This window comes from Apostichopus japonicus, chromosome 9 (assembly GCF_037975245.1).
Source record: "Apostichopus japonicus isolate 1M-3 chromosome 9, ASM3797524v1, whole genome shotgun sequence".
Taxonomy (NCBI): Eukaryota; Metazoa; Echinodermata; class Holothuroidea; order Aspidochirotida; family Stichopodidae; genus Apostichopus; species Apostichopus japonicus.
The window spans coordinates 5,245,251-5,257,946 of record NC_092569.1 but is presented as its reverse complement, the minus strand read 5'-3'; the positions used below and the strand labels follow the sequence as shown (position 1 = coordinate 5,257,946).

Here is a 12,696-nt window from a genome sequence, read left to right as displayed (position 1 = left end):
TTTAAAAGTCTTGCTGACTCCATGATGTGAGGGCAATTGAAGAATCATAGCCCTCATCTCTTACGTATATAGGGTAAGAGCGATTGTGACAGAATGAGTAAGCATGTTGGCGGGAAAAACTTACCTTACCTGGAAAAGTAATGAACACGTAACAGCATATCATGGGACGCGATAAGGGACAATAATATTTTTAAATATCAACGATAGTGTTAAAATATACGATAGTATACCTATACTAACCATACCTACTAGATGAAGGAGAATGAACTTAATTAATAAGTTGATGTACTAAGCATATGAGATGGTACAGTTTACAGAGTTAAAACTAACAACACCTCGCAAGGCGGGAGACTACAGGGCAGGACAGTATAATACAGGGGAGCGTGGTGGCCAATTGGCTAAAGGGTCGGACTCGTGATCCAAGGATTGCTGGTTCGATTCCTGCCTAGTTCATTACGGTGTGTCCTTGGGCAAGATGCTTTATCTCACTTGCCTCTCTCCACCCAGTGGTTAAACAGTTGGAAGTCTGACCTCAATATATGACCGTTACTAGCAAATTTTCGAGCACAGCTACTTGACCCGGAAGTAATTGTTTCGCGCAAATCCGGTTCTACGGACTTCGGTTCGCTACTTCCATGTATGGATGCAATCGGTAAAATTCGCAAACATCCCAATGTCATTCGGGTTTACGAGTATCGTAGCTCGATAAAGGATACTTTAGAGACTCAAATACGATCATTTCCGGAAAGAAACGAAGATTTTACCAATAGAACAGTGCATTTTCTTATCGACGACCAACGCAAAAACATAAAGGTAAGTCAAATCGAGTCGACGTCTATCGTTATGTGACTTTCGCGTCTTAGACAACTTTTAACCGTAAAAATAGCATTTTTGTAATATATAAGCTTGAATCTTACTCATATTTTTCAGAAAAGTTGTAACTCCCCCGAAAAGTGTGATTTTTTGGTCAACGAAAATGGTGCTCCTATGTGGTTTTGGTTGCCCCTAATACATGTATCCTAACGTACATAATACACATATACATGAAAGCACCGTATCCTATAACGTGCAGCCTAGCGCTATATGTCGACTATGATGTAGCTAGTGCTAGATTTGCAACGTCTCGTATTTTTCGTAATCTTTCTATTCGGCATAGATTCCCTTCATTTTTTTGCGTTAATATGGAAAAATCAGGGAGTTGATAAGTTACGGTACTACTTATGGCTACTTAATAGTTAAAATTTAAAAATTCGAGGGCATAGCGGACAGTAATATTACTAGTACAAGCCTAGGCTAGCCTATAGGCTATACTTTTGTATTTACTAAAGTAATATACTACGACAAGTTTTTACTACAGGTAGGCCCTAGCCTAGTTTTAGTAATACTAGAATACCTGCATAGTTTAGTCCAATTTTAATAACGGACTAAGGCTTATAACCTTTAGTTCTTAGCCTACTCCTTCTTGTCCTTGTGTAATAATTCTAAGGGGCCTGTTCTTGAAAAGATTTGGACTGCATAAGATACAATTTAGTATTATTATTATTATACAAAAATTATTAGGAGTACTAGTAGACTGCCTTTGTACTATGTATAAGTTAAGATCATGGCTTATGAGTTTTATTAAAGCTGGACTGGGTGAAAATTTCCTCCATCCTGGGATCGGGATCCATTTCAATGTCACTTTGTTACAAGTGTTCAAGACCGTTATTAGATCCATGACTTAAGTCTAGGCCCAATTCCCTATGCTTAATATGTAGTTAGGTAGAGCAAGATACGTAACACAGAAATAAAACTAGCTTGCTTTATACTGCTTACACTTTATACTTATTGCTATTACAGTTAGACCTACTGCTGGTACTTGAGAACAATTGCACCTCATAGAGCCATGTAGTTGTACATAGCTACTTATAATTCCAGGTGACTTAAACAATATCAGGGATCATTTTGTGACAACATGTTTTGCTGTTAACGAGAGTTTACGATCTTTTTATTGTTAAGTTGTTTTCTATGATAGGTACAGTAGTAGAAGTACTTAGTTAGTCATTCACGTACAGTCTTCCCTATGTGTGTGTGTCACACACAGATTTCTCTAAGGTGCTTTCCCATGTATATATGACCAAAAAAAAGTTATTCCCAAAAAGAAGAAAAGTTTCATTCACTATTAAATTTGTTTTGTTATGTATAATGACTAACATTGCAAAATGCAGTTCCACTGGTATTAAGTATTAGCCCAGAGAGCTTCCAGAGTTTATTACATCCCCATGTTTATTATCCTCATATCTGAAGTCTTCATATAAGAGTTTATTTATAGAAATCTGTTAATAAATGTAGTCTCACATTCTATTTAATACTATATATCTTTAAGTTCCTAGCTCTGTTATATGTACCCGTAGTAAGAAGGAATGCAGCCTGTGGATCAGTTAAGTGCCTGTTGTTACAACTCTGCTCCAAACTATTGTTTGTTTAATCAGGTTGTATTATTAGTGTGCTACCTTTAAGCAATTTTGTTTTCTATATATATGTAATTTACATTTTTCCTCAGTTTCTGTTATACTCTTATAGAAAGAACAAGTTGTGTGCAGCAACAGGCTGTAATATACTCAGCAGTCTCATGCCTATTCTCTAGCTAACTCGAACAGGTTATTGGCCCAGACACATACACTGGAAGTTAACTGTGTAGAATAGATTGTTGTTTGGAATTTATGTGCTGATTTTGGAACCATTTCTTGGGAAATGTCAGTACTTAAATTGGTTAATTTAGTCGTGACAACTGACCAATATGGCTGGAACAACAGAAGATATGACGTGGAAAATTAACAAAATGGATGGCTCGAACTGGCTGACATGGAATTTCCAGATGAGACATTTGTTTCTTGCAAAAGACCTGTGGGCTATGAGGATGGCTCAGGAAAGTTGGGGGTTACTGTATGTGAGAAGTAGAAGAGTGCAAACTTGAAAAAGACACAACTGGCATTTTTCACCATTGTGCTTGCAATAGCATCTAGTCAGCTGGAATTAATTACAACAAGTGACAAACCAAGTGATGCTTAGGATGCCTTGCGTACTCTGTTCGAAAAGGATTCTCTAACCAACAAAATTCAGCTCAAGAAAAAGTACCTCAGAACTGAAATGGCAGAGGGCAAGTCAGTTGGAAATAATTTGAATTATATGAAAGGAATTATGGATCGTTGGGCTGCTATTGGTGCTCCTATTTCTGAAGAAGACCAGGTTGTTAAAGTTATATGTCAAGTTTCGACTTATTTATTTACTTTCTAGTTTCTACTCTTACCTTTTACTTTTATATATTTGTCTTTTAATTTTAATTTTAATCTTATGCTATATCCTATGCTATATGTCACAGGTATATCTCACCATTTCAAAGTTACAAAACTATCCATCCTGCCACCTGAACTGTTGTTGCTATGTCATGCCTTCAGTATGCCACCTTGAAATACCCCTTCCAGTCATAATGCACTTGACATTGTGTGTGATTTTTTTTCAGACAATATTATTGTATGAAGTCTTCACAGTATCAAGTGTGTTTCATTTCAAGAAGTATTCAAATTTTGTTAAGCTATTCCTTCCATTTGAACAAAGTATTTCACTTTGAAGTGATCGAAGTAATTTATATTTCATGCCCATATTTTCACAGGACATTAAAACATGTTCTTTCATGGAGAGTGTCACACCAAATGTTTTTGTTTTCTTTTTTCTGTTGCTTAAAGTGCCTTATTGTTACAGTTATAATATCAATAAAAGACCAGGCAACTCTATTTCCACTGTTGACTAATGTTCTACTATGCATGTGCAAAAGAAAAAGAAAACAGCCCTACTCAAAATATTTGGTCAGAGTATCCATAGAACGTAATGTATCCAAACACGTCCTGTGTACTGAAAGTCCGCTTTTAATTAAAGTCCCCATATGTGGCAAAACCACCTCATCCCTCCAAAATACCCTAACTCTTCCCAAAGCTGGTGAACACCACACCCATCCCAAAGCTGGGAAACTCAAAACCCTTCCCCAAATCCGCTAAGCACCACATTCCCTCCCCCAAAACCCCTAAAAACACCACACCCCTCCCCTAAACAACACACCCCTACCCAAGCCACAGTACTTAACTCCAATATTGACAAGTGGTTATGTAGTGTGATACATGAACCAAACAAGGATTGGTATTGACTGGAAAACTGTTAACTGATATTTATTGATGAATATAAGCAACAGATGAGTACCCAGCTTTGCAGAATCTCACTGAGTAAGGGCTACTGTGGAATTATGGTAAGTGGGTAAGTATAAATCATTTGGTATTGTAGGTATAAATCATTCGGAATTGTTGGAAGTTGCTTAGAACAAGTTGCTTAGATGGAAGTTGCTTAGAACAACTAGAAATAAGGTTTGGCCTAGGCCATGTTACCTTTGTATATTCGACATGTGGTATGACCCCTTCAGTTTTGACAACAGACTCAGGAAAATTTGTGTTACCTTAATAGTTACCACCATTAATTTAGCTAGAAAGGAAACACCACCCCTTTGCCCCCTCCCCATTTTGTCTCTCTTACCCCTCCCATACGCAGCTCTCAGTAATTTCACATTTTACCTAATCATATATTAGAATTTGGGTCAAAATTTCTTCCAAACCTTTGCACAACTTAAATTACGCCACAAAACCTAACATTCCTAATAGACCGTACACTAAAGGAATGGGTTCCACTACATTGAAAACGATTTGATTGAAGTCTTGTCGGTAGTAGCCCATAGCATGCAAACGGCTTGGCGAAAGTCTACCTAATTTCAAAATGGCGGCGACAGCAACAAAATCGCCGAGTCGAGGTAATCGTTTTGTGACTGGCCGTCTTAGACAACCATTTCACCTAATCTTTACAGCATCATGTAGGAGAGTACAAGATCCACAAATGGGAGAACTTTTTTGCTGTAACTCTCTTTCGTTGGTTCGTTTTGACCTATTTTGTGTCAGTTAGGAATACATGTGTGAGGACGAAGTTGGATTGCAATCGTTGTTTCATAGGTTTTCGTTGATTTTTTCTCGGGTATCTTTGCCCTACCATACATTGGAATTACTTTTAATCCATTCTGTGAGGTTCCGGTAAGTTGTAAACTATTAATGTCTGTAAATTCTGTGAGTGAAACGTAGGACCGACTTTACGTAAAATGCGGGCAAATTCAAATTTAATGATATGCGTGATCGTTGATCATTCTTCGAGGTCACGGGGTCAGACTCCCAACTGTAAATGGGTACCTGTGAGGTAACTTGTTATTGGGCGCAGTATATAACTGCTGCCGACTGGAGGGATTGTCTCTGGGACAGGTTATCGTTGACCAAGGGTAATATAACGTCTGTAGAGCGCTTTGAGACCTATCGCTGGTATAAAGCGCTATATAAAAAGCAAATATTATTATTCTTAGGACAGTTAAAGATATACACGCCAAGTACATACACATGCATAGTACGGCAGTCCTCTAGTATGAGTAAAATACATGGAAGTATTAATACTTCCATGGTATGTACAATTATCGCGATATCTAATAAGTCGGAGGAGGATAGCCCAAGACAAGACTAAGTAGTACAGTACATGGCATAACAGCAGGTTATTCATCGATTGACAATTGAAGTACATAAAATGGTTTCTTACTAGTTCTTTACCATGTGTGGATACAATAATCACGATATCTGACTAACGGTTCATTGCGTCATTAACGATAGACATGGGATTTCTTTAATTACCTTTATCGATCTCTGTTGTAATCTTACCTGTGAGTGTGTGTGTCTGCTTATAACCAAGTCTCACACATGTAATTCAGTACACGGTCAAAGTGGACTATAGTATCCTTTCAGACCACTGAAGATAGAGCTAGCTATAGGATCGTACAATAACCCAAAACCAATTCTTTTTTTTACGAGTCGACAGAAATGTTATAGGTTCCAGGAAGGTTCGTCTCCCGCAACTTAATTCCATATCTGTGGTTATCCAAACTTAGTACCCTTAGGATATATGTGGCACCATAATGACGATTTTACGAAGAATTGGAATGCTGGCATGCATGGGGATAAGAAAGTAAAAAATAAATAAATTTAAAAAAATATGGGGTAAAATGACTTCTTCGGAAGTTTTAGTGGCGGATTTTAAACGGTTGGAAAGAGTCGCTTACGTTTCACTTTATCACATAAATGTATTTTAATTATGAACATTCACTTACCATTGTTGCTTGATTCAAACATTATAATACAGTGTGGTTGACTTTATGCTGTGCTTTCGACAGGTAATGTCACAACTCTCTGTCAAACATGATCCCGGTTGTCATTCAATGAGTAAAACAAAACCCCTGCGGGGTACTTTAGTGGTAATGTGTTTAATGTACAGATGTGAGACACACGTGGAAAGAGGTACAGGCAGCGAAGTTGTTACTTGGTGTAGGTAGGGGGTCCATGGTCAGGTCTTCGTACAGAACCTGGTTGGGCGTCATGGAAAACGTCATGGAAAAATGGCAGGCGCAGTGACGTGCACAGTATTTCAACGAGAGTGGGTGTGGGGGGGGGGGGTGTCCCAATTTCGCACCCTTTGAGAAAAGGTATGAACCTTTTTCTGTTTTTGTCACATTTATGTAAACATGTATTTGCATCATGGTGTAACCATTGTTGCATGTGTTTGCAGTTACAAGTTGGTAAACTAAACATGTCAGCCTCTTCATTAAATTATGGTCGGGTATCATCGAAAGAATCTTCTTTTTGCTTCACCTTTTCTTCTCTAAACAGCAGACGGAGGAGTACTAGGGTGTAAGGTTGCACGATTAGCTTGTCAACAGCTATACAGCATCTATGTCTTTGTCGTACTGAAACCGGTGAAAGGGGGGGGGGTACGAGGGTGGGGCTGGTGGTTAGTTGACCTTCAAACTCATCCCTCCTCCCCACATAAACCTCAACTCATCCTATCCATCAGGACACATCGAAGCTGTGTTGGTTTTCGCATGTTAATTATAGTGTACACCAATGCTACCTTTAATAACCCATGCATATGATTCGTAACTGTGATTAAACAGTTAATAATTTAAAATACCTCAGTTATGGTTACGTAATGTTCACTGGATAGGTCGAGTGGGTATAGATATCCTTACTAAACTTAATACGTGATTTTAGATACGTCAGCGTACGCATGTCTGATTCTTCCATGGCCTTCACATCTAAACTGGCGAAGGACCAAGCTATTTCATGACCTCACAAGACCGAAGAGAAATCTCATGGTCGGATTACGTAATCGCTCCCCGCATGTAGCCTGAAACACAGCGCGATACTCCAAACACCATTGAAGGCCTGATGCTATTCAAGTCAAACTCCACGGTAGCGGAAATTGTCCAATCCATTTCTACGATTCAATACCATAGACAATCTGATTAGTGTGGATTATTGGAAAGCCGATATCGTTGACCCAGAAAATGCTTAAAATGCTGTTTATAGAGAGGAGTGGAGGGGGCTGGCTAGGGAATTAGGAAAACATTAGTGCGACCTTGTTCCTACTTTCTCCGTGGAGGTTAAACGTGCGATGTATATATTATGCATTTAAGAATGTGACAGTAACAGCATTGCGAAGATGGGGTTACGCAAGTGTCACTGACAAACAACGTTATAGAGAACGAGAAAAGGGAAAAGGGGCAAAAAAAGAAGGAAAACATGTGTAGCAGTAAAACATGTTTAAATTGTACCATAAATACAAATTGTATTTATGAATGGCGTGGATTAAAGAAGTTGTGTGCGTTTCGTCCGATTAATAGCTCGAGATAAGCTGAAACATGATCAAACTAACTCACATGGCACAGTGTTAGAGGAAGCTAACTACAGGCAGTTATGCAATGTCGGCGGATCAAAGTAAAACTTGTGGTTGCCATGCAGGGTCTTAATATTATCTTAGCACCAGACTATGGCAAACTTCACGATATCAATTTGACTTCTATGGGTGTCTACAATATAGCATATCTTAGTCGATGATAACTGCTCAGGATTATTACCCAAGGGAAGTTTGAACTTCACTTCTCATTCTTTAACTTTTATTCGTACGGACAGTTATGATTCGAAGAGGTCCAAACCTTCACATCTCTGCTGTTTGCTGTATAAGATGTCAACATTTGCTCATAACTCATTACCATGCACACAGCATACATAATATGTACGCTATTTTCGGTCCGGCCCATGACCGTCGCCCTACCTTCACGGCCATGCAACCATATAGGGTCAAATAGGGCCCTATATACAGCTCCCATAGGGTCCAGGTCGTTACTATTATTCTAAGATTTATTATGTGTACTTACACACACACGCGCACACACATGTAGATAGATAGATATATACACAGTGATTTCTGAGTTCAATAATGGTTTGAACCAATACGGTCAACACTCTGTATTTACACTCAAACATGACAAAGTATTGACCGACCGTGACCAGTTGCTAAAAGCAGCCGTCACGAAATAGTTCTTATCTTGTCAATTATCGAGCCGTGATGAAGTATTTAGCTGCGGGTACAAATTGGTAGATGCCTAAAGAAGGGTATGCAAATAAATAAGGAAAGGTGACTGCATGGAAAGCAACCCGGATTGTGTACAGATATGACTTTTTACAGTGTATACGAGAGTCGCGTACGCTTGCACTGACCTGGGAAAATGAGCGTGGTCGGGGACAGTGGGAGAAGTGAGAGGGAGAAGTGAGTGGGAGAGGAGGGTGGGAGAAGAGTGGGGGGAGGGCGCTTACGAGTTGATTCGAGAAAGTGGGCAGTCTGGTAGAGTAGGGTAGTCGGGAAGTAGTGGGGAAGGAAGGTGGTAGAGGAAATTAAACTAAAGTTTGGAAGAAATGTCTTTTAAAATGTAACATGAGGTTACATTGTGAATCTCGGGTGATCCTAAGGTCACCCGTCCCTTCTTCCTCTCCAATCTCTCTCGATCACCTCTCTCTGCCTTTAGCAGGCATATAAATGACCATTTGGTTATCATTAGACCATCGACCAGATGTGTAGCAGACAATTAAGTACAGTCACAGATATCACACTCCCTGTCGAGACGTATAGTGTGAGCACTGTAGCGGGAGGGTGACAGCTCCCTGGTTACCGGCTGCATGACATTCGATATTATGAAAGTCTCGTTCTAATACGGTTTTATAAATGTTGGTATAGGATAGGCCTACATTTTTAATCCTATATCTCTTAAGAAAAACACTGAGTTGAAGAAGTCAAATATCGTTCAAACTATCAGTCGAGGTATATGTAACTAAACTGTTTGTAACTAGTATGTAATTATAGGTTATATGAAACTAGACTGTGTATATTCAGTATGTGCATTCAGACTATACATTCAGTATGTAACTAGACTGTACATTTTGGTGGACTGGTCAAAATATTTGCTGAACAAATTTAAACAGAAAGTCTTAAATCTTGAACGTTGTTTATGACATAAGAAGTTACAAGTACAGCAATTTACTGAAAAGTATGGATTTCAAACCCTGAACCCTGCGCTTTAACTGTATAATATTATTTTTTTTTATTTTTGACACGAACCCCACACCTCTAAACTGTTACTTGTGTTCCGAATGTAGGCTGCTGCGATCAACAAATCCGGTGAGAATTGAAATGTTACAGAGGTCTTGCTTGGATTAAGTAGGCAGCATAATAAGGCCTACAGGTAAATACCAATCTGAAACACGACATACGAACCACTATGGTGTTGATATACACAGAATGTAATTTTCAGTGTATACCGTATAGAGCATTTACCCTGGAATAGTGGGGTCACATATGCTGAATTACTCAGCAATGATAGTGACGCAACATGTTATACGTAGCCTACATTCTATACTGTATATACTGTATATATATATATATATATATATATATATATATATATATATATATATATATATATTATTTTCGGTTGAAATCATTCTGAGGGTTGTAAGTATATCCAGGAATGCAGTTTCTAAAACCTAGTATGGAACTGTATATATGTACAATCGCATCCACCGATATTAGTGTAAGTGCTGCAAGCCTGTAAGAAAGACAACGTCTCGTCTGTAATTGCCTAATACCCCTATATGACCCATTACGCGATTCCGTTTATTAGAAAACGTAGAGATCCAGAGACCCGTTCGACCAGGACTAACTGTCCAAAATGATCGCCCCCTCTTTGATATATACCATGGCAAATAAACAGGCAAAATCGATCGGGTTTTTACTTTAGTGTATACAAAGGAGGCCAATCCTGTGTGCTTTATGAGGTGAGTCTGTATATAAACAAGAGGCGCTTGTAGAGAATAAAGTAATAGAGCTCATTTAATTGTTAAATTTAAAGACCGTCGCCTTTGTTTCCACAGGAAGCGTATACAGGCAGACAGGAGTTTATCAACTCAATTCAGACGACAACGTCAATAGTCAGTTTGATGTTTATGTACCTTCAAAAAGTTATACTTTAAGGGGCTTATTTTGTGAAGTGTTTGTCATGTATATTCGTAATTATAACAGTTGACGACTGATGAGGAACTCAGAAAGAACAGAAATTATGAAAACCAATCTATACTCGTGGCCATAATGCGTAACGGGTTACAAGATGGGGGGGGGGGGGGTTGATGAAAAGCTATTGGTGAACAACATGTAGGTGCGTGTGGGTTCAAACATGGCTCCATATATAGTCACTTGGACTCGTTTTCTTATACCGATGATGTACAGTGGAATTAATCACCTATGGAGCTGTAGTGGCACTGAAAGAAACAGATTTATTTCAAATTAATTAAAATACAAATTCGCTACGCGGAAATCGTCAGTGAGAGTTTATACAACTAAATCATCAATACCTTCAATGTTAGGTTGACCTAATCTCTCCTATAGTTCATGAAATATGAGAAGAAATAGGCTTCGAATTTCAAGTCATCTTCGTTACTTCCCTGAGTACGCTTCGCGGTGGTAGTCTACATTATACATACACACACACTTGATACGACCGAGTACTAACATAACACTTTAGCTCAGCTTCATAACACAACTGCTCGCACATGCGCGGTCCCACTCGTGATTGAAAGGTCAATTTAAGTTAGATTTCAGTACACTGAATGGTTAAGAGTACTATCAATCTTCTTCTGGTATCGCTTTGGAGGGAGGGGGTCTCATAGGAATTGGGTGGAGGTGCTACAAGATACTGTAATGTGCCTGAATCTTCTCATCTCCTCACAACTATTCACTCCTCCTCACTCTCCCTCTTCCTCAATGATATATGATTACGTCATCACGTGACCTGCATCTACCTCTCAGTTGTATAGAATGAATGGAACTGACGGTAAGGCTTCTACCACATCTATGCAGGGGCGTCGAGGGCCAGGTTTGGAACCGGGGACAATTATGTCCTGGGCCCCCTGTAACCCCCTGACTGCCACTGTCCTCAGGCCTTTATCTATTACCTATTTGGGGTGTGTCATGAGGAGGTTTATACTTCTCAGCATATGAAGTTATAGTACATCACAAGTATACGTCCACAGTTAGTCCTCAAATAATCAACATAGACGCAGCTAAAGACGATCATTCAGGTTAGTTATAGTGCTTTTTCAAGTCGACAGTTTCAAATCCAATGGGAGTGTCACTGTTCGGTGTCATGCTCTAGCCTGCGCAGCTCGGCACTGTCTTAGCTACCGTGATGGTCCACCTCGCTCAGACTGAAGCAAAATCAAGCGGTCTACGCGGTATACAGTGCCACTCCAGAAAAAGGGTTCGGAATCGATGAAAGTTAAAAATGACAAAATATGTATACATTGCTTGACCTCCTGTGTCTGGGTCGAGCACCAGGTTGAATGCCTGCGGGTTAAACAAATGAATCAGTGGAATAAGGTGAAATTAACTGGGCTGTGCTAGGGTCTTCAATGTTTATTGTACGTCGGATTTTTTTCTTCTTCTCCTTGTAGTTTTGATAGAGAGGGACGTAAGGTCCAGAGACAGGTCCCGAATGTAATATTTGTACATGTAATGCAATGCCGTCATCAGATAACCACCTTTGCCATTCTGTGAGCGCGGTATAACCCGCGTAGTGTAATCCTATTCCGTCCAACGGACCAGAGTAACACAGTGATATTGTAGAACAGCGCCGAGCTACGCAGGCAGGCAATAAGAGACCGGGAGCGTTTTTTTTTTTTTAACTGTTTGTTATATCTGCGTTCCAGCTTCAGATGTGGTCGCTAATAAAGAAGGGGCATGTCTGGACTTGAAGTTACGTTGGCTGCTCCATGGTACGAAAGATGGAAGAGGAAAGGTAACTGCTACAACAGGGGAGCTATTTCAGCACCCTGGTTACAATTTTGAAGTACAGTAATATCTCCTGGTTGCATGTGGTTTGGAAGCTACAATATACGATGGCTGCAGCCCTCAGTGGGAATAGTGAATTATCTGCTGTATAGTCGCTGATAATTCAATTGAGGCGGCCAACTTCGAAATTCCGATATGTGCAGGCGATATTTCTACTATCATTGCAGGTTGTAGGCTATATATGTATGTTGGTATGATGACCCTATACGTACCGTCACATCGAATGAAACAAAAATGGGGCAACGTGACCAATGCACTCTTGCATTTAATTTGTGTATATGTTTGGTGCATTTCCTGTATACACTTCACGCTAAAGGTACCGCACCACAATTAGAGTAGTGTACATCCGCTCGA

At 39.4% G+C, this 12,696-nt stretch overlaps 1 long non-coding RNA gene across 1 annotated transcript; it reads left to right on the top strand.

The window, feature by feature from the left end:
- The first annotated feature begins 513 nt into the window (after positions 1–513).
- LOC139973616 (uncharacterized) lies at positions 514–5,109 on the top strand. Its single transcript, XR_011795270.1, has 2 exons — positions 514–813; positions 2,543–5,109. It is a non-coding gene; the product is annotated as an uncharacterized lncRNA (long non-coding RNA).
- The last annotated feature ends 7,587 nt before the right edge of the window (positions 5,110–12,696 follow it).